This window comes from Ochotona princeps, chromosome 14 (assembly GCF_030435755.1).
Source record: "Ochotona princeps isolate mOchPri1 chromosome 14, mOchPri1.hap1, whole genome shotgun sequence".
Classification (NCBI taxonomy): Eukaryota; Metazoa; Chordata; class Mammalia; order Lagomorpha; family Ochotonidae; genus Ochotona; species Ochotona princeps.
Window position 1 is genome coordinate 63,964,253 of NC_080845.1, and position 22,535 is coordinate 63,986,787.

At 38.8% G+C, this 22,535-nt stretch overlaps 1 long non-coding RNA gene across 1 annotated transcript; it reads left to right on the plus strand.

Moving 5' to 3' along the window:
* The first annotated feature begins 9,447 nt into the window (after positions 1–9,447).
* On the plus strand, positions 9,448–22,319 carry LOC131481975 (uncharacterized). The gene is made up of 4 exons (XR_009246677.1): positions 9,448–9,519; positions 10,410–10,470; positions 11,000–11,035; positions 22,255–22,319. It is a non-coding gene; the product is annotated as an uncharacterized LOC131481975 (long non-coding RNA).
* The last annotated feature ends 216 nt before the right edge of the window (positions 22,320–22,535 follow it).

Below are 22,535 nucleotides of genomic sequence, written 5' to 3' on the forward strand. Positions count from 1 at the left end.
CTGTAGTATGTCTTGAAGTCTGGAATTGTGATTCCCTCTGCTTGATTTTTCTTCTTCAGGATAGCTTTCGCTATTCGTGGTCTCTTGTGTTTCCAGATGAATTTTTGTATCTTGTATTTCTGAGAAGAATGATGTTGGGATTTTGATTGGGATTGCATTGAATCTGTATATTACTTTTGGTAATATGGACGTTTTGATGATGTTGATCCTGCCAACCCAGGAATATGGTAAATTTCTCCACTTTTCAATGTCTTCTTCAATTTCCTTTTAAAATGTTTTATAGTTTTCATCATAGAGGTCTTCCACATATTTGGTTAGCTTAATTCCTAGATATTTAAGATTCCTCTCTGCTTTAAGGACTGTACTTACAACTTCCTTCTCAGTCATGAAATTAGTTTTGTACACTAGTGCCATTGATTTGTGTTCATTAATTTGTATCCTGCTACCCTGCCAAAGTCTCTTATGAGTTCCAGTAGTGTCTTGACTGAGTTTTTTGATTCTCCTATGTAGAGGATCATGTCATCTGCAAATAGAGATACTTTCAGTTCCTCATTTCCAATTTGAATTCCTTTGATTCCATTTTCTTGCCTAATAGCTTTGTTATGAACATCCAATAGTATATTGGATAATAATGGTGACAGTGGACATCCCTGTCTAGTTCCAGATTTTGGTGGAAAGGCTTTCAGTCTTACTCCATTTAGTATGATGCTGGCATTGGCTTTGATTGTGCTGTAGAATGTTCCTTCTATACTGATCTTGCTTAGGGTTTTCATCATTTAGTGGTAGTGGATCTTATCAAATGCTTTTTCTGCATCTATTGAGATGATCATATTTTTTTCAATTTGTTGATGTGATGTATCACATTTATTGATTTACGAATGTTGAACCTTTCCTGCATGCCTGGGCTGAATCCCACCTGGTCCAGGTGAATGATCTGCCTGATGTACTGTCTGTTCCTGTTGACTAGTATTTTCTTGAGGATCTTTGCATCTTTGTTCATGAAGGATATTGGTGTACAGTTCACTTTTTCTGTTGCTTTTCTATCTGGCTTTGGTATTAAGGTGATATAGGCTTCATAGAGCTTATAAGGATTGCCTCCATTTTTATTGTTTGGAAAAGCTTGTGGAGGGTTGGAGTAAATTCCTCTTGAATAGTTTTTTAGAACTCAGCAGTGAAACCATCTGGTCTAGGACTTTTCTTGGTTAGAAGGGCTTTAATTTTGCATTCAATTTCAGTTCAATGTATAAATCTATTTAGGTTGTTAATTATCTCTTGATTTAGTTTTGGTGGATGTATATGTCCAAAACTCTGTCCATCTTTTCTGTGTCTTCTGATTTGTTTCCATATAATTGCTTGTAATAGTTCCTAATATTTTCCTGTGTGTCTGAGCTATGTGTTGTTAGATTTTTCTTCTCATCTCTGATGCTACAGATGCTCATCTTCTCACTCCATTTTTTGATTAGTTGGGCTAGTGGGCTGTCTATTTTGTTGATTTTCTCAAAAAACCAGCTCTTTAATTTATTGTTCTCATATATAGTTCTTTTGGTCTCTGTTTAGTTAATTTCATTCCTTATTTTGATTATTTCATTTTTCCTACTTATCTAGGGATTACTTTGCTGTTGTTTTTTGTATCCTTCAATTGCAGGGTTAGCTCATTTATTTGGTTCCTTTTTAGTTTCTTTTTTTTAAATTATTTATTATTTAACTTCATTAATTACATTGTATTATGTGACACAGTTACATAGATACTTGGGTTCTCCCCCCCCTCCCCAAACCCTCCCACCATGGTGGATTCCTCCACCTAGTTGCATAACCACAGCTCAAGTTCAGTTGAGATTTCCCCATTGCAAGCGTATACCAAACACAGAGTCCAGCATCTTATTGTCCAGTCAAGTTCAACGGCTTCTTAGGTATACCCTGTCTGGTCTGAAGACAGAGCCAGCAGAGTATCATCCCAGTCAATTGAAAGCTCCAACATACCATCAGCAAAAATTTACATCATTATGGAATTAATTGACATAGTAATGAGTAACCAATATGTTAAAAGTAAATGCGAGTTCCCAGCCACCTTCTGTGACCTCACCTACACTTCAATTTTAGTTTATACACAACATATAACATTCATAACATAACATGTTATACATAACATCATATCATCTTAAATTAAGGCAAATATGTGGTATTTAACCTTTTGGGATTGGCTCATTTCCCTTAGCAATATGGTTTCCAGTTTGGCCCATTTGGCCACAAAGAACTGCATTTTGTTTTTTTTAATAGCTGAGTAGTATTCCATGGAGTAGATGAACCATAGCTTTCTTATCCAATCCTCTGTTGATGGGCATTTTGGTTGCTTCCATGTTTTTGCAATTACCGATTGTGCTGCTATGAGCATAGGAGTGCATGTTGGTTTCTCATAAAACAATTGTTCTGGATATATTCCTAGGAGTGCTATTGCTGGATCATACGGTATGTTGAATTTGAGTTGTTTGAATATTCTCCATACTGATTTCCATAGAGGCTGTACCAGCCTGCAGTCCCACCAGCAGTGGAGTAGGGATCCCTTTTCCGCGCAACGTAAGCATTGATTGCGATGAACTTTCCTCTTAACACTGTCTTGATTGTGTCCCAATAGTTTTGGTTTGTTGTGTTGATGCCTTCATTTGTTTCAAGCAATTTTTAAATTTTCCTTTTGATTTCCTCTCTAATCCATCAATCATTTAGTAACATATTATGCAGTCTCTATGTGTTTGCAAGTTTTCTTGGGTGTTTTGACTTTTGGTCTCTAGCTCCACTCCATGATGGTCTGAGAATATTCATGGTATGATTTCAATTTTTTTTTAAATTAAATGAGGCTTGTTTTGTGGCCTGTAACATGGTCCGTTCTGGAGAAGGTTCCATGTAGTGATGAAAAGTTTTGTAGGATGAAAGTTTTGGTAGCTATCAAGTAAACCCATTTGTTCTAGAGTTTGGATGATTCTGTTGTTTCTTTGCTGAGTTCAGTTCCATCAAACTGTCCATTGATGTTAATGAGGTGTTAAAGTCCTCCACTATGAATGTATTGGAGTCTGTTTCTCCCTTTAAATCCATCAATATTTGTTTCACATAGCCAGATGCCTTAGCATTTGGTGCATGTGCATTTATTATATTGATCTCTTCTTGCTGAATGGATCAGTTGATCATCAGGTGGTTTCCTCCTTCATCTCTTTTGATGTTTTTCACACCAAATCTATATCATGTAATATAAGAATGGCTTCACCCACACGTTTTTCTTTACCATTTGCTTGGAATATCTTTCCCATCCTTTCACTTTCAGTTTCCTCTGATATTTGTTGGTGAGATATGTCTGCTGCAAGCAACAGATAGATGGAATTTTTTGATCCAGTCCTCTAATCTATAGTGTTTGATTGATAAGTTTAAGCCATTTACATTCAGTGTTAATATGGATAGGTTGCAGTTTGGTTCCGTCATTTTAGCAATGGGTTGGTATTTGATTTAGTCTTCTGCTAGTCTTTTAGTGGAATGTTCTCCACATTTGCCTTTGGTTTTGGTAGTTGCTATTCCTTTTTGCTTTCACGAGAACATCTTTCATACCATTTGCAAGGCAAGTCTAGAAAGCAATTTCTTGCATTTATCTTTGCTGTGGAATAATTTTATTTCATTTTCAAAGACAAAGGAGAGTTTTTCAGGATACGTTACTCTGGGCTGAAAATGTTTCCCTTTTTGAATCTGGAATAAGTCACTCCTTTCTCTTCTGGCATTAAGTGTTTCCTCTGAGAGGTCAACTGTGAGTGTGGGGTTCCTCTATAGGTCATTCAGTTTTTTTTTTTACATGCACATTTAAGGATCTTTCTGAAGAGAGCTTGATTACATGTGTCGTAGTGAGGTTTGTTTTTGATTAACTCTGTTGGGAGTGTTATGACCCTCCTGTATATTATTTCCCGATTCATTTCCAGCTTTGGGAACTTTGCATTTATTATTTCTTTGAATACAGCTTTAATCCCAGCTTCTGTTTCTGCACCTTCTGGAACTTCCACTAACTCTTAGGTTGGGTCTTTTAATCGTATCTTTTAATTCGTGTAATTCGTGGATACTTTTTTTTTTTAGTTTGACTTTGCTCTGCTTCCAGCTTTTTGATTGTTTCCCCCTGTTGACAGGAAATATCTTCCAATTCTGAAATTCTTTCTTCGGCTTCATTCATTCTATTTTTTGAGAGTTTCCACTGTACTTTTAATTTGCTCCACTGTATACTTAATTTCTGATATATCTGCTTTCATTTGATTCATTGCTGTTATTTACTTTCCAACATATTCCTTAAATTCCTTGTGCTTTTCATTGTTTAGAAAGCTTATGAGGGCCCGGCGGCATGGCCTAGTGGCTAAAGTCCTCGCCTTGAAAGCCCCGGGATCCCATATGGGTGCCGGTTCTAATCCTGGCAGCTCCACTTCCCATCCAGCTCCCTGCTTGTGGCCTGGGAAAGCAGTTGAGGACGGCCCAATGCTTTGGGACCCTGCACCCGCATGGGAGACCTGGAAGAGGTTCCAGGTTCCCAGCTTTGGATCGGCGCGCACCGGCCCGTTGCGGCTCACTTGGGGAGTGAATCATCGGACGGAAGATCTTCCTCTCTGTCTTTCCTCCTCTGTGTATATCTGGCTGTAATAAAATGAATAAATCTTTAAATAAAAAAAAAAGAAAGCTTATGAGTTCTCTGAATTCTATGTCTCCCATTTTTTTTCAGGGTCTTCCTCAATTAACTCTGAGGGTGTTCAAGGCTTTTCCTCCTTTGCTGGAGAGTCTTCAGTAACAATCATAGTACCTCTGTGTCTTCTTTTGCCGTTTGATATTGGATTTCTGGTTGGCAGATTCATCTCCTTAGTGCAGATTTCTAAGATGCATTACCTGGCTGCCACAAGAGTTGAGCCATGGCTGCCGCTAGATCCTTGGCTGTCACTGGGGACTGTATTGTTGTTCACCAGCCACTGGTAGGGATTGCCGTTCACTACAACACTGCTCCAGCATTGTTGCCATTTCCCCTTGTCAAGAGGGTCTCCAGGTACCCCCTGCGAACTGCCTGACCCCTTTTTCCCCTTGTAATCTGTCTCTTGTGCTTCATCCTAATGGTTCTCTGTCATCCAACACTAATTTTTTCTGTCAGCTGGTTAGGTAGTCAGGATGTTTGTTGGCTGCTGCCAACTTGTGGTTGACAGGTGCTTTCACTTTCCTGGGTACTCACCTTTCCTGCTGTGGGGCAGATATGGGGCTGGTATAGATTAGATAGTTCTCACAGTGGAGTGGCTATTCAGAGTGTTCTGGCTGGCATAGGTCCCCCACCGCCTTGTGCTTTTGCGGCCTCTGCCTGCCCAACTGGTGCCTTGAGTGGGAGTGGTCCAGCTCCTCCCACACTGTGTGTGATCAGAAACTAGCCTTTCTACGCTCCGAGGGCACTACATCTTCTCCCAGTTGTGATAGGCCAGTGATGGCAGTTCACTGTGCTTTTGTTCTCACGCACCCACTGCCACCAGCCGGGCGGTTCACTTTGCTGCATCACCAGTCTTGTTTTCTCCTGGAATCTGCCCTCCCATTTCTGGGTTGCCAAAAGAAGCCTTAGTCTCTGAGAGAGACCTTTATCCCCTAGGATCCTCTGTTTTGGATGATTTAGGTGTCTGTCTTAGTGGCCCCAATCTAACAGAGCATTCAGGAGAGGATAGGCTCAGATTCCACCACATGAGACTTCAAAGAGTGTCTCACCAGTTCCTCTTTTTATGTTTTTCTTTGTCTGCAACAGTGTTTACCCTAGACGGTGCCTGCTTCCACCAGTTCAAGTTGCCATTTGCTGTCTTGGGAGGTTGTTTTTTTTTTTTTTTCAGTCCTCTATGTCTGCTCATCCCCTGCCTTGATCATGCCAACTCCGGGGAGTTTCAGATGACTTTTCCAGCAATTCTGCTCTTCCTATTCTCTACTCTGCCAATATTTGTCTCTATTTCTGCATGTGCTTAGCTACACCAACCTCTACGTTCGGCTACCTTCCTAGACTCCGATCATTAACTTTCAAATTTCAGGTATAATTTGATGAAATCAGTGAGCCAAATCACAGCACTTTTTATTCATTCTGTAATTAAATTTTGGCAGCTTTCTTATACTCATTTTTGTGTGTGTGTGTTTTTATTTTTATGATCTTTCTTGACACAGAGAAATTCCCTGTTCTACCTCTGCTTTCTCCCTCAACACCTTCCTTCCATCAATTTCCCCGGTATTATTACAGTAGTACAGTCCTTCAGGAACAATTACTTGTCAACACTCTGCTTTTTAACATAGACATCCGTATCTATTTTTAAGATAAGTTTGTTGACTACGTTCTCCTTTTGTTTGACTGTATTGATAGATACTGCAACATATCTTCTAATCTTCTGTATGTTAATCTTCATTATATAATTCTTCCTGTATGTATAGACATATATGTATGCATATGCATACATCTAATGTGTATATATATATACACATATGTGTGTACACACATGCACACTCTGGGCTTACCTGCATATCTGTTTAGTGTTTTACCTGAAAGTTGCTTTGTATCAGAGAAAAGACATGTTATTTTCCATTTTGGGACTGGGTTAATTCACTGGGTATGATGATCAACTTTTGCAAATAATGGAATGTTGCAAATGGTAGAATCCCTTCCTTAATGGCTATATTGTATCCCTGAGGTAAATGTAGCAGTTTTCTTACTCATCCCTCTTTCAGTGGGAGTCTGTATTGTTTCAATGTCTTTGCTATCATAGATTCTGGTGCTATATATAGGGAGGCAGGTTGTTTTGCCATGCACAGATATCACTTCATTTGGATATATTCATAGGAATGGGACACCTTGGACATATGGTAGATCAACATTCAGTTGTCTGAGCACTCTTCACACTGTCATAGTAGGTATACTATTCTGTGATTCTAGCAACAACGGGGCAGGTTATTTTTTTCTCCTTATACTCAGCAGCAAGCATTGCTAGTAGATTGCTGCAGATGCAGGAGCCTCATTTTGGTCTTCCAGCTAGGTGGCAGGCATACAAATATGGCAATCATTTTTACTTATCTTAGTGTATTTCAAGGGAGATTATCATAAGTGAAGCATGTGGGACATGATTCATCATCTATAGAGGGTGCTGGTGTTGCAGGTGTCTCCTTAAAGGCCACAACACTGCTGAATCCCTCTTTAATGATTTGTGGTGACTTTATAGAATGGAACCAGCACAAATAATTGAATGTATTTAGAACCTAATAGGGAACATTAGTGTTCTGTTGAGTTTAAAATGTTGGGAGTTGTTTAGGCTCATTCAGCCTCCTGTTATAACACCTCAACTCTAGCTTTGGATTCAATTCAAAAATTTTTTTTTAAATGTCTATTCATCATGGACTTCTGGACATACGCAATTCTTCAGGATATCAAATAAGATTAAAATTGGCAAAATGCATCAGCTGACGTATGGCTGCCATGACTCAGATAGTAAAACCTAAAGTAAGTTCTTCTTATTAGGCTCATGTGAGAAAATTAAGTGAGTTGAATGTTAAATTAGTTAGGTGAAGGAACTTTTTGACTCTATCATGAAAACATTAAAGAATGTTGTTGATTAATGAATTTTAAACAGTGTTGATTTAAAATTCTAAACAGGAAATGGTACTTTTTGTTGTTTTAAAAAAGTGATCCTGACTATGTGTGTTCTTTCAGTGATTTCACACCCCCAAAATTGGATTGTTGTGAATTGATACTAATACTAATGTGTCATTCTTGCCCATAAACTGTTTCCTAATGGGATTCAATGGATGTTGCTGCTAGTAATTCTTTAGTGTGCAAATACAATCAATAGTATAGGTAAAATGTTATTTTTAAATTCTTGAAAACATATGGTGTATTTTAGCTTCATTGATTTTCTGTATGCTGGCTGTCTATTTCTCATTACCAGTTTGGTGCTTTAGTAACACATTTCCAAATTTAATACTGGAGAAAATGAAATGAAAGAACGTAATAGTCAGGTGTGCTGCTTTAAATATTTGAAGTAAGAAACAATCATGTATTGGTCATATCATCAGGGTTTCTTTGCATTGATACTTTAGTAGGCCCTTTCAAAACCAAGGAGAGTGTACAAAGGCCTCATCTCTGGAGGGACAGGTGTCAAAGGATTTCTGACTGTCTGCACCTTATACTGCCTTTAAAAACATTCTTCTCTCCCATATCCATGGTCATCATAGTTTCATATACTTCCAAATGTGGTGGCTTTATTTCACTTAATGCTTGCACAACACCTGATATGGTGAAATGCTTGCTAAGTGACATTTAATATAGTATGTGGAATATAAAACATTTACTGAGCCCCTGAGTTCCATAGTTAATTCACTAAAGGTCATAAAGGTCCAGAGTCATCTGTTTGGGATTTCAAATATTACGTCAATCAAGATGGATAGTGTAGCATCAAAGAACCACTATCCGTGAGCCCTGCAACTGGATCAAATCACAGTCACATATTACATACTGTTGTTTGTGTCAGACAGTGTATGTGATGGTGGTCCCAAACATTTGTGTTACCTGGTGACGTGATAAGTTTACTAGTTCAAGTATATTTTCAGAATTTGTCCTTGTTTTTTAGTGACGCAAGGCTTGACTTCATTTCTCTGTTTCATTTGCATTTTTATTCAACAGGAATTTTAGAACCCTCTGTATCCCTGTTCAGTCCTTAAGACATTTTCTGGTGCAGTCTAAGGGCTCCATAAGTACTTATCACTGCAAGCAGTATGCACACTAATAGAAATAGGCAGCACTGATTATACTTTGGGTGTAATATAATTTTGTAAGGCAAAACTTACTTTGAGTGTAATATAATTTTGTTGCTTTCTGGTCTGACCTGGAAGCCCCATCAAGACTTTAAAAACTGGTTTGAAAATGATTTATTCATTTACTTATTTGAAAGTGAGCATTGGAGAGAAAGAGAGAGAGAAAAAGAGAGAAAGAGAGAGAGAGAACTTGTACCTGCTGGTTGATTTCTTCAGATAACTACAACAGCCAGGGCTGTGCCTGGCTGAGGCACTGCATGTGGGATTCCCATATCATTAACCACCAATCTAAAATGACTGGAACCCAGTTTATTGTGGCTTACTCCAGTGTAACAAATATAATGCTGCTTTATATAGGAGTCTGGATGAATATTTTATGTATTATATGTAAGAATATTTTAAGAGGTGTTGCTTTGAAATTTGAGTCTGTAATGTTAATTCTGTATCAGAAATGCTTGCATATTAGTTTTCATGTTGTGTTTGCAGTGATAATTATGGATATTTTTATGGGAGGCTCCAGTTTTGATACAGTTAAAAGCATATAAGTCTTTTTTTATGACATGCCTTGAATATATTATGAATTTTCACTTTTGCTTTAAGGTGCCTGATGGTCGAGGAAAACTGCCAGCTAGATCAAAGGGCTGGTGTGTCACTTGTTGATGAAGATTGGGACTATAAAGCAACAGAAATCTTGATCTATAGGTATTAAATGCCTTTAGTCTTGTGGATGAAGCATATCTAAAGCTCATTTCCAGAAAATAATGTTAAAGGATCTAGAAACAAGTGGGACACTTTTGTCTCTCAGTTCAAGTTTCTTCATATTAAATCTAGTTTTTGCCTTGAATCCTTCTTCAGTTGGACTAAGGAGATAGTGGAAAGCTTAGAGACAAAGGGCAAGAATTGTCTGTATATTGAGAGTTTTGGTACTTCTTTTTATTTAGGTAGATTAAGGTTAATGTTTACCAAAAAAAAAAAAAACTTGGAATGATGTATTTACTTGAAATGCAGAATTAGAGAGAGTGTGAGAAAAGGTGAAAAGATAACAGAGAATAAGGCAGACAGTGAAGCTTCCATCTGCTGATTCAATCTCTAAATGGCCATAACAATCGTGGCTGAGCCAGCTTGAATTCTGGAGCCAGTAGCTTTCACTTGTTTCCCACATGGTACAAGGTGCCAAGCATCAGGCTCATCCTCCACATTCCACAAAACATTGTCTGGGTGTTGGAATTTATGTGAGCAGCTGAACTAGAACAGTTGCCAGTATGGAATTACTGTGATACAGGCAGTAGGTACAGCCCATTGTCTCATGGTGCTGCTCTATCTTACTAGTATTTTTAAGGTGATCAGAACTTTATGGGGGATTTCATTAATATCCTATGATTATATTAAGATTATAGATATCTATATAAGGGTAAGTCTGTGAGCATTATTCATGTTAGTACAAACATACACTATACTACACTTAGTATAAATCTTGAGCTTTGTTTTAGGCTAGCATAAATAACAATTAATGTTAATGTTTTTTAAATGGGCATAAAGACTTAGTATTTTGATTACATTTAAATATTGGAGTAATTCTTTGTTCCTCACAGAAACAGAATCAATGATCTTGAAATAGAACTTCAAAGAACATTTCATTATTACCAGGAAGAGGTAGGTGTGTGTCTGTGTGTGTGTGTACACATGCATTTACTTGTTCCTGTGAATTTATGTTGGATAGAAAGGGAAAAGTGATTCCTTTACTAGTTTTATATCTTTCTTCAGGTGTTACATGTGGTTTTCAGACACTTCCATATTTCAGTGATTCAAAGAATATGAGATATGAAATTTTAAGAGTCATCATGTCTGCTGTTTCTTTGGAAAAGTGGAATTACATTGCAGGCATAAAAATAGATTTTAAATCACTGATAAGGTGTCACATTCAGCCAGGTCAGTTATCTGTTAATTGATAGTTCCTGTTGTGGCTGATCAGTGACCAGAGAAAATAAAGTAAAAATTTATTATATAAATTTTAGCTGTGTTTAAGTGTACTTACAATAGATGATGGAAATTTCTGTAAAAGTGTGTTTACTGACACAAAGTGTTCTTGGAGTGTTTCTTAGCTTGTGAGTTACTTCCTTTGTTATCAATAGATATGATTTTTTTTTTTAAGAAAACTAATGTTTCAATGACATTGTTTTAGATTGTTTCTGTTCAGAAAGAAACCCACCATAATTGGGTAAGTTTCAAATGCCCTTTTTAATCTTTTCTTCAAATCAAATTGTGTATTTCATTCAGAGAGTTAACATTGGGGAGTTAAGTTTATGAAACGTAGTGTGTAAAAGATTTGGCCAATTTTATTTGCATCAATAATGGAATTATGTTTACTGTGAGCTTTAAATTCTAAGTTGTATCCTGGTTGTTTTCACAGTCTTGTTTTAGTATTTTTCTTCTTCCAAAGTAGAGGAACTTGGTGCATGTGCTCATGTTTATGTATTTACATTTTGGGACACTGGATTGCCCCTTGTTATCTACAAGAGCCTGAAAGGTCTCTGGATCATTTTACTCATTTGTCAAACAAATGGGATTAGAAAAAGAGCTAGCTAAAGCCCTTTCTAGTTGTAACATTGAGGGTTCTCTTAAGTGATTCTGAGTGTTGGTACAAATTAAGAAAAGGGTCATCTGGGGAACTAGTTGTGCTGCATGATGAGGAAGTGAAGTGGCTGTAGACTTTGAGCAGTTAGAAGGAAGAGCAGAGCTAGAGCTGTTGACAGTAGCTGTCTACAGGGGAGTGCCTGTCACAGGGAGGTGGAGACAGCATTCAGGGATGTTTGTCAAGTGCTTGACACTGATAAGCATTAAGTCAATGTTAACTGGTGTTACCATTGTTATTATAGTGAAGACTTGCAAGTCTGAGAGGAGCATAGAATGAGAGAGTGGTGTGTTGACTGTCAGGTCCCTCCACTCTCTGACATTCTGTTTGTTTTGGTTTCCAGAGTTTAAGTGAAGATTCATTAGTGAATTAGCTAGCATCATTATAGATTCATTTTTCTTCACCATTTCTCAGCATTTTCTAAATACTTATACATGTTAATTTTTTTCCAATTTCTTAATCTTTTTTTTATTATTTATTATTTAACTTCAGTAATTACATTGTATTATGTGACACAGTTACATAGATACTTGGGTTCTCCCCACCCCTCCCCAAGCCCTCCCACCATGGTGGATTCCTCCACCTTGTTGTATAACCACAGCTCAAGTTCAGTTGAGATTTCCCCATTGCAAGCGTATACCAAACATAGAGTCCAGCATCTTATTGTCCCATCAAGTTCAACGGCTTCTTAGGTATACCCTGTCTGGTCTGAAGACAGAGCCAGCAGAGTATCATCCCAGTCAATTGAAAGCTCCAACATACCATCAGCAAAAATTTACATCATTATGGAATTAATTGACATAGTAATGAGTAACCAATATGTTAAAAGTAAATGCGAGTTCCCAGCCACCTTCTGTGACCACCTCACCTATACTTCAATTTTAGTTTATACACATCATATAACATTCAAACCATAACATGTTATACATAACATCATATCATCTTAAATTAAGGCAAACATGTGGTATTTAACCTTTTGGGATTGGCTCATTTCCCTTAGCAATATGGTTTCCAGTTTGGCCCATTTGGCCACAAAGAACTGCATTTTGTTTTTTTTAACAGCTGAGTAGTATTCCATGGAGTAGATGAACCATAGCTTTCTTATCCAATCCTCTGTTGATGGGCATTTTGGTTGTTTCCATGTTTTTGCAATTACTGATTGTGCTGCTATGAACATAGGAGTGCATGTTGGTTTCTCATAGAAAAAGTGTTCTGGATATATTCCTAGGAGTGCTATTGCTGGATCATACGGTATGTTGAATTTGAGTTGTTTGAATATTCTCCATACTGATTTCCATAGAGGCTGTACCAGCCTGCAGCCCCACCAGCAGTGGAGTAGGGTTCCCTTTTCCTCGCAACCTCGCCAACAAGTGTCGTTGGTGCTTTTATTCATGTGGGCCAGTCTTACTGGCGTTAGGTGGTACCTCATTGATGTTTTAATTTGGATTTCCCTTATTGCCAGGGAACTTGAGCATTGTTTCATATGTTTATTTGCCATTTGGGTTTGTTCCTTTGTGAAGTGTTTGCCGATTTCCCGTGCCCATTTCTTGAGTGGCTTGTTTGTTTTGACATTTTGGTTGTTTTGTAGCTCTTTGTATATTCTGGAGATTAACCCTCTATCACCTATGTCGTGTGCGAAGATCTTCTCCCATTCTGTGGGTTGCCTTTTTACTTTGTTGATTGTCTCTCTAGCTGTACAGAAGCTTCTTAGTTTGATGAGGTCCCAATTGTTTATTTTCGTCTTGATTTCTACTGCATCTGGAGTCTTTTTTAGGAAGTGAGGGCCTACCCCTAAGTGTTCCAGTGTGTTTCCAACATTTTCTTCCAAAAGTTTGAAGGTTTCTGGATGTAGGTTTAGATCTGTTATCCATTTAGATCTGATCTTAGTGTATGGTGAGAGATGTGGATCTATTTTTTTGTTTCTGCAGGCTATCAACCAGTTGTCCCAACAGCATTTATTGAACAGACCTTCCCATTTGCCTGGATTGTCGTTTGTCTTTTTGTCAAAGATTATTTGGCTGTATCTGTGTGGGTTTCCTTCTGGTGTTTCTATTCTGCTCCATTGATCTTCCTCTCTTTGTGCCAGTACCACGCTGTTTTGATAACCACTGCCCTATAGTATGTCCAGAGGTCCGGAACTGTGATTCCCCCTGCTAACTTCCTGTTCTTCAGGATAGTTCTAGTTATCCGTGGTTTTTTGTGCTTCCAGATGAACCTTTTGATCATTGTTTCCAGTTCCATGAAGAATGTTTTGGGCAATTTGATTGGGATTGCGTTGAATGTATATATTGCTTTTGGCAGTATAGACATTTTAATGATATTGATTTTACCTATCCAGGAGCATGGGATATTACTCCATCTTTTGAGGTCTTGTTCAATTTCTTTTTTAAGTAGTTTGTAGTTTTCTTCGAATAAGTCTCCTACATTTTTGGTTAGATTTATTCCCAGATATTTCATACTTTTCTCTGTTATTTTGAATGGTATCTTGCTGGTTAAGTCTTTTTCCATCTTGGGGCTGTTCGCATACACTATGGCTGTTGATTTTGTACCCTGCCACTCTACCAAACTCTCGTACAAGTTCTAGCAGTCTCTGTATTGAGTCTCTTGGCTCTTCTACATAAAGAATCATATCATCTGCGTATAGTGAGAGTTTAAATTCTTCGTTTCCCATTTGGATTCCTCCTTTTCTTTTTCTTGTCTTATGGCCTCAGCGAGTACCTCTAGGACTATGTTGAATAGTAGTGGGGAAAGTGGACATTCCTGTTTTGTTCCAGATCTCAGTGGGAAGGGTTCCAGCTTTTCTCATTCAGTATGATGCTGGCGTTGGGTTTTTCATATATGGCTTTAATTATGTTGTGGATTTTTCCATCTATGCCTACCTTGGTTAGGGTTTTTAGTAGGAAGTGGTGTTGGATTTTGTCGAAAGCTTTTTCTGCATCTATTGATACTATCATGTGATTCTTGTTTTTCAGTTTTTGGATGTGGTGTATCACATTTATAGATTTTCGAATGTTGAACCATCCCTGCATTCCAGGGATGAATCCTACTTGATCTGGATGAATGATCTGTCTGATGTGTTTTTGAATTCTGTTGGCTAGGATTTTGTTGAGAATCTTAGCATCAATGTTCATCAAAGAGATAGGTCTGTAGTTTTCTTTCTCTGTTAGTTCTCTGTCTGGTTTTGGGATTAAGGTAATGTTGGCTTCATAGAATGAGTTTGGAAGGGTTGCCTCTTTTTCTATTGTTTTGAAGAGTTTGTAGAGGATTGGGGTCAGCTCTGTTCGGAATGTTTTGTAGAATTCTGGAGTGAAGCCGTCTGGGCCTGGGCTTTTCCTTGTTGGGAGGTCTTTAATCACTGATTCAATCTCTACTTCAGTTATGGGTTTGTTCAGGTCGTTTGTTGCCTCTGGGCTAAGTTTTGGCAGGTGGTAGAAGTCTAAGAACTTTTCCATTTCTTGGTGATCTTCTGATTTGTTGGAGTACAGTGCTTTGTAGTAATTTCTAATTATGGCCTTAATGGATGTGGTGTCTGTTGTTATGTTGCCTTTTTCATCTTTGATGCTGTTAATTCTTGCCTTCTCTTGTTTTTTCTTTGTCAGTCGGGCCAGTGGGGTGTCTATCTTGTTTATCTTCTCAAAAAACCAGCTTTTTGATTCATTGATTTTGTGTATGGTTTTTTTTATTTCTATCTGGTTGATTTCCTCCCTTGTTTTGATGATTTCTTGTTTCATATTGTGTGGGGGGCACTTCTGCTGTTGTTTTTCCAATTCCTGGAGGTGTGTGTTTAGTTCTTGTATTTGGCGCCTTTCTTGGGCCTTGACATGAGCTCCAATTGCGATGAGTTTACCCCGTAGCACTGCTTTGGCAGTGTCCCACAAATTTTGGAATGTTGTGTCAGAGTTTTCATTGGTTTCCATAAATTTTTTGATCTCATCTTTAATTTCCTCTCTGATCCATTGTTCGTTTAGTAGCATATTGTTCAGCCTCCAAGAGTTTCTGTATTTCCTGGGGCATTTTGAATTGCTGATTTCCAGCTTCATTCCATGGTGGTCTGAGAGGGTACATGGTATGATTCCTATCTTTTTGAAGTTATTTAGGTTTGCTTTGTGTCCTATCATGTGGTCGATCCTGGAGAAGGTGCCATGCACTGCTGAAAAAAATGTATAATCTGTGGCCTTAGGGTAAAAAATTCTATAAATGTCAACCAAGTCCAGTTGTTCTATTGTTTGTATGAGCTCTGTTGTTTTTTGTTGAGTTTTTGTTTTGTTGATCTGTCTATAGTTGTTAGTGGGGTGTTAAGATCACCCACTATTATTGTGTGCATATCTATGTCTCCCCTTAAGTCCGTGAGTAATTGCTTCACGTAGCTAGGTGCGTTTGAATTTGGTGCATATATGTTCACAATGGTAATTACTTCCTGATGGATCAGTCCCTTCACCAATATATAATGTCCTTCCCTGTCCTTTTTGATGTGTGTCAGATTGAAGTCCACATCATCTGAAATTAAGACAGCTACCCCAGCCTTTTTTTCTCGTCCATTGGCATGAAATATCTGTTTCCAACCTTTCACTTTCAGCTTCTTCGAATCTCTTCTGGTTAGATGTGTCTCTTGTAGGCAACAGATAGTTGGGTGCTGTTTGATAATCCATTCTGTTAATCTATGCCTTTTGATTGGTGAGTTCATGCCATTTGTGTTGAGAGTTAAAATTGAGAGGTTGTGATTTTGCCCTACCATACTTGTTTTTGTGGGTGTTGATATCTGTGTTATTGCCCTTCCTTGTGTGGACTTTAGTGGGGAGATCTTCCTGTTTGCCATCTTTGTTTATGATTCACCACCTTTTTTTCTGGATTTAGTGCATTTCTAAGGAGATTTTGTAGAGGTGGTTTTGTGCTGGCATATTCTTCTAATTTCTCTTTGCTGTGGAAGTATTTGATTTCGTTCTCAAATACGAATGAGATCTTTGCTGGGTACAATAGTCTTGGTTGACAGTTGTTCTGATTCAGGATTTGGAAGATCTTTGTCCATTCTCTTCTTGCTTGTAAGGTCTCTTCAGAAAAGTCAGCCGTGATCCTGATTGGTTTTCCCCGGTATGTGATCTTTTCTCTGCTTCGTACTTGTCTCAGGATTCTTTCTTTGTCTTCGTTGGAGTGGAACTTGAGCACCATATGTCTGGGTGAAGATCGCTTTGGGTCATATCTGCTGGGAGTCCTCTGACCGTCCTGGATTTGAGCTGGATTCATGTTCCAAGTGTTTTGGAAGTTTTCCTGTATAATTTCATCGAGCACCATTTGCATTCCTGATTCTTTTTCCGCTCCTTCAGGAAGGCCAATAATCCTAATATTTGATTTTCTGAGGTTGTCTTTCATTTCTTGTATGGTCTTATTGGCTTTGTTCAGACTTGTCTCCAGCTGTTTCATGAACTGGGTGTGTTCGTTTTGTGTGTCTTCCGTTTCAGAGATCCTCTCTTCTGCTGTATTTCTTCTGTTGGTTAGGCTCTCAATTTTGTGCTCTAAGTCAAGGATTTTACTTTTCATTTGTTGTATTTCTGAGGCTATGTGGTTCTTGAATTCCTTGAAGTCCTCCCAATTCTTCTCATTGTCTCTGACATATTTTAACATTATTTTTTTGAATTCCTTGTCTGGTAGATCTTCTATGTCTTCATCTCGCATCTCCGAAATAGACATTGGCTTTTGATCCTTTATTGGTAGGGTGTTGGCACTCTCATCTGGATCATTACCTTTTCTGGTATTTCTTCCCATTGTGTTAGTGTTTCTTTTTTGAGAGACCTAGGCACCAGTGTGCTGAGGGGTCTCCAAGCACTATCCTGTAGAGATCGGAGTCTGCAGGCGTGGAGTAGCAGGGTGTGGGAATTTTCAAGGCACTTTTCGTGCGTCTCCAGAACACTGGACCTCAGGGCGCCACTTCCAGGGCCCAGAGGATTCAAAGCGCACTCTCAGCTCGTCCCCTACAGGTATGCTACCTCAGGGCGTGGGGGAGTGAAGGCACTCTCTGTGTGCGCCCCCTGTGCACTGGATCACAGGGCTCGGAGCAAGGGACTATAGGGCGTGGGGTGTTCCAGGTGCTCTCTGGAAGCGCCTCCTGCGCAGTCCCGCCCACCCCAGCACTTGCAGGGGACTGACCGCCCCGGCGCTAGCAGGGAACTGCCCAGCCCAGAGGCGTGCTTGGGTTCCTGTGGGATAGCACCGCCCAGCTGAGTGCCAGACCGCAAAGGCACAGGGGAGTATCCAGTGTGTCTTTTGCCTTTCTCCCAGACACAGTTTTGGTAGTTTCAAGGCACTCGCTCTGTGTCTCTAGACGCTGGAGTCTGGGGGGGGAGGGGCCGGGAGACAAGCACCAATTGTGTTCAGGCTCTGTCCGTGCCCCTGTGGGGCCAACTCCCGAAGCCTCCAACCCACCACTGTCCCCACCCAACTCACTCAAACCTCAGGTTCTTGCAGTCTGCCTCTTCCTCTGGTGGGAATCCTGGCCGCCGGTGCGTCTCCCGACTGCTGCGTCCGTTGCTGGTCTCGGCGGGTCGCGATGGAGCCTGGAGGCTGCGGCTGGTGCAGGTCCCGGGGCTTGGCGACCAGGGTGGGCGGATGCCGGCGGGTCCCGGTGATTCATGTTCCTGGTGTCCGCAGCGGGGCAGGTCCTGGCGAGTCCTGGTGACCAGGGTGAGCAGATGCCAGCGGGTCCCAATCACCGCCGGTCCTCACTGCCACAGTCTCTGTGGGTCGGTCTTTGGGTGGGTCGGCGGCTTTCAGCGTCTGCACTCAGAGGTGACTCAGCAGGTCAGGAGCGGAAAGTCGTCTTCCCTGTCCTTTGCTTTGTTTTTCCCTGGTTGCTCTTCCGAGTTGTGTGGATTTTCTTGGCTCCACACTGTCCAGGGAACTTCACGTTCTTCTCCCTGTAGTTCTATGCTGCTCCACTTACGCTTTTGTCACGTTCTAGCCCTCTCTGTCTGTGAGCTCTCTCACAGTCTTCCTCCTATGTCGGCCATCTTGCGAGTCTCTCCAATTTCTTAATCTTAATTATAAGTCCTAATATGTATATTTGTTGAATTTGGTGATGAAAGAAGTGGTGAATTGGCAGCAGGCATTGTTATCACCTGCTCCAAGGACACAGCATCTCCTCAAGTCCTTTTTCAATCTACACAGGGGACCAGGTCTTACTTTCCTCCTTCCTTATTCACCCACTAGCGTTTAGCTCCCTAATCTCCAGAAAACACGAAGTCCATGCATGAGTCACCCAAAAAGAAAAATCCTCTAGCCTTCAAATGAGTTTTCTCTGTGGGTTTTCTTTAAGCAGCAGGTACTCAGTGTGCTGAAATGCTTGCTTACAGTCGGTTAAGCTTCCAAGTTCACAGGCAGGAAATACAAGGAGCTGACTAAAGATGAGTTGAAACCGAACTTGAAGCACTTCTTGTCACACATGTTAAGAGAGCAGATGCAGTCCATGCATGGTCCTCCTCTTCAATGACCGGCAATAAGGGGCTCTCTGGTCAAGTGGACCTGAGATCTAAGTAGACTTCAAACCTCAACTCGCCTCTGCTTCCATGCGACTGCTCGGCTCGGAGTCCTGACGCCGACTCTACATGTTAATTTTTAAAGATAATTTTTTTAATTCCTGTTATACTCGGCAAAGTACTTGAAAGTATTTTGCATATATAGTTATGAAATCCATTTAATATCTGTAATTGGATTTTATAATTACAGATGTTATAGATGAGAAAACAGCCCAAGGACGTATGATGATTTAGATTCTTGTCTTGTACAGTTTCTGTTAGTTTGCATTTAATATTTATTTAGTACGTGTGACTTTGTGTTAAAACATTTAGAAAGTGTGTTCCCTACTTCTGGCCTAGAAAAGCAGTGGAGGTTGTCCCAGTGCCTTGGAACTCTGCACCTACATAGGGGACTGTGAGGAAGGTCCTAGCTGCTAGCTTCAGATCAGCTCAGCTCTGGACATTGTACCTCTTAGGGAGCAAAACCCTGGATTGAAGATCTTTTGTTCTCTGTTCATTTCTCTCTGTAAATCTGCCTTTCCTAGAACATTAAATAATGTGTGGATACTTTGAAAGTACCTACACATTTGATTAACCTTGCTTTGTTTCCACTTTTTTACCTTTATAATTTCTTTTTTTTTAATTTTATTTTAAATTCATTAATTACATTGTATTATGTGACACAGTTTCATAGGTACTGGGATTCTCCCCACCCCTCCCCAAACCCTCCCACCATGATGGATTCCTCCACCTTGTTGCATAACCACAGTTCAAGTTCGGTTGAGATTCCCCCATTGCAAGCATATACTAAACATAGACTCTAGTTTCTCTTCAGATCGTATAAATCTTTCGCCTTTTACCTTTATAATTTCAACTGTTACTTTCTTCATTGACCACTGCTTTGTTCCATCCTGTTGGATTAACTTTATTTGCTTTAAACTTACATAGTAGTCTCTTTCATGTGCTGTGGTGAATACAGTGTTCTTTACTGAGGTCATTTTAAATGTATTATTCACATACACAAAATTGAGAAATTTCATATATTTCACATGCATGATTTTAAAGTATGCTTTCTACATTATTCTTGTCTCCTCTCTCCTTCCTACTTTCTTATTTTTGCTTTAGTTTTAAAAATTATATACTTCCCATTTCCTTTACAATCATAAGCTTTACCTTTCCTTCGTTAATTGAATAATTCAGCCTATGATAATTAGACACTTAATGTTCTTTAGGAGAATTGACCACGGCTATACATGATAGTGAAATAACAAAATATCTATATATTTGTTGCACTCTGTGTGTTTTTATGCAAAATTAGGGAAAGAATAAATGTCTCTTGGTGACAGAAATAACAAGTATGCGTAATGGTCACTAATTCCATAATACTTTTGTGAAAGACAAAGTTTAATGTGTGACTGCTGTTCCATTATATTTGTGCATGAAATGAGCCTAAAGACTTGAGAAATAATTCGGTGGAGAAAGACAAGGAGAAAGAAATGGAAAAAGAAAGAGGCAGGGAGAGAGAAATAGGCATGCAAAAGTGAAGTCATCATTTTGTTTAGATCTCTGAAAGCTAATCTACTTGTGCAATTTTCTGAGACTACTGATGCTCAGCTTGGAACTCAGTCCATGTCTTTCATGCAGTTGGCAAGGGATCCAGATGCTTAATCCATTGCCACTGCTTTCCAGTGTTTGTGTGTTCAAGAAGCCAGAACCAGTGGATGGAACCATAAACTGAACCCAAGTTCTCTAAAGTGGGACATGGCTGTCTTTAGTGGCAGCTTGCCTTCAAGGCCCAGCAACAGCCCTTGCTGTGATCATTCTTTGTGTCTTTACCCTGAGATAGTTTCAAATTCCATTAGTGAGCGAATGTCACTTTCTCGTCAGCAGACCTCTTAGAAGGCTTTGAAGATGTGAGTGCTCAGTGTTTGAACATAGTGTTTTGGAGTATAACATAGTGATTGGCTGAAATTTGTCTTAACCTTTGAGAATAAGCTGTAGACTCAGAACTAGGTGTTCAGTTCATGTGGCAGTGAAGATGCTGCTTAGGATACCTGGTCCTATGTTGGGCTGCCTGACTGTGTGGCAGATGAGGAGTAAACAGGTGTATGGAAAAAGTTTCCATTGCCATTCAGATACAAGAATAAAAGAAGTCTTAACTATTGGCTGTGATTTTGTATGTATTTATTTTTGGCACCATGTCTTTGATATTAGTAGTCTATTGCTTATATAGTTTTCTGCCTTGTAATTAGCAAGTAGCTATCTTACAGTATTGTACAAAACATTCAGAAATCATTGTTTCCATATTATTATTAGTTCAAAAATTTGGTGATTGTAATAACAGGATGATTGTGACATAGTTTTCGGAAAAAAAGTGATGACATCATTTTGTGTTGGGGAAGGATTTTTATATGTAATCTTTTTGGATGGAAAGTACTACAAATAATTTGTGAATGTTTTCGCTATTCTTTGGCCAAGTTCCTTTCTACCATTTGATGAATCATAAGTTAAATAATAAATTTGTTATTGTGTGTCCTTACATGTGTAAAAATTTGAATTGTGTGATTTTCAGTTGTATATTACAAAAGTATGTACTAAGTGATTTTACCAACCTTTATGTGACGAACTGCTGGATTTTGATAGTTTGGTTAGTCAGATTTTCTAGGTAAATACTGCACCTAACCTCCATATTCCCCAGAATGCATTTAACTTTTTCATGTTAATTTTTTGTGGTTATTGAATATGGTTGATATTTACCATGTTGTGTAATTTTTTTGCCAGTAACATACTAAATTTTATCTTTTGTGAAATAAATGGGTTAGTATTTACACAATAGTATGTACTTAACGGAAATGTGGCATGCTTTGATTATATTAACTGTTTAAAAAATAGCCTTTAGCCACAGGCTGTGACACTGTTTTAAACCTTTATGATTTCACAGAATTATAGGGAGTTTTTTCTAAAAATGATTGTCTTGAGGCAAATAAGCAAAGCTGGCATTGATAATGACTTTGGGTCTCTTATTTCCATTGCCATAGCTCATGGAATATTTCTTGATTAATCAAACATCCTTCATCTAACATGGGGAGCTTAACATTCATTTACAAGTGCACAATAGGCTTCAGTTTTATGTTCACATTATTCTCTAACTCATTTCCTGTTTCAATAAATCCTTAAAATGAAAATCTTTTATTTAGATAAGATTTTTAATAAAAATGATATGTGCATTGACTATGATATTTGTACACTCTCACTAAGATGCTGTTGCTCATTTTAATCTAAAGTTTGCATATCTTTAAGTTGGCAGCTTGCATTGCTGAAAGAAGCCTGAATGACTTGAAGCAAGAAAATAAAAGGAAAATGTAAGTATATCAGTGATAACACTTGAAAACTTTGGCTACTTTATTCTGCTTTATGAAATAGTTAATTTTTTTGTAAGCATAAATAGGAAAGGGTATGGTGAATCTTGCATATTTCATTTTGAAGTATTTACTCATTTTGTGGCTGTTAAGTTCTTGGGTCACTGGAATATTATTTGAAAGATTAAAGCTTTCCTACAAAATTTTGAAGTTTTCCATCTT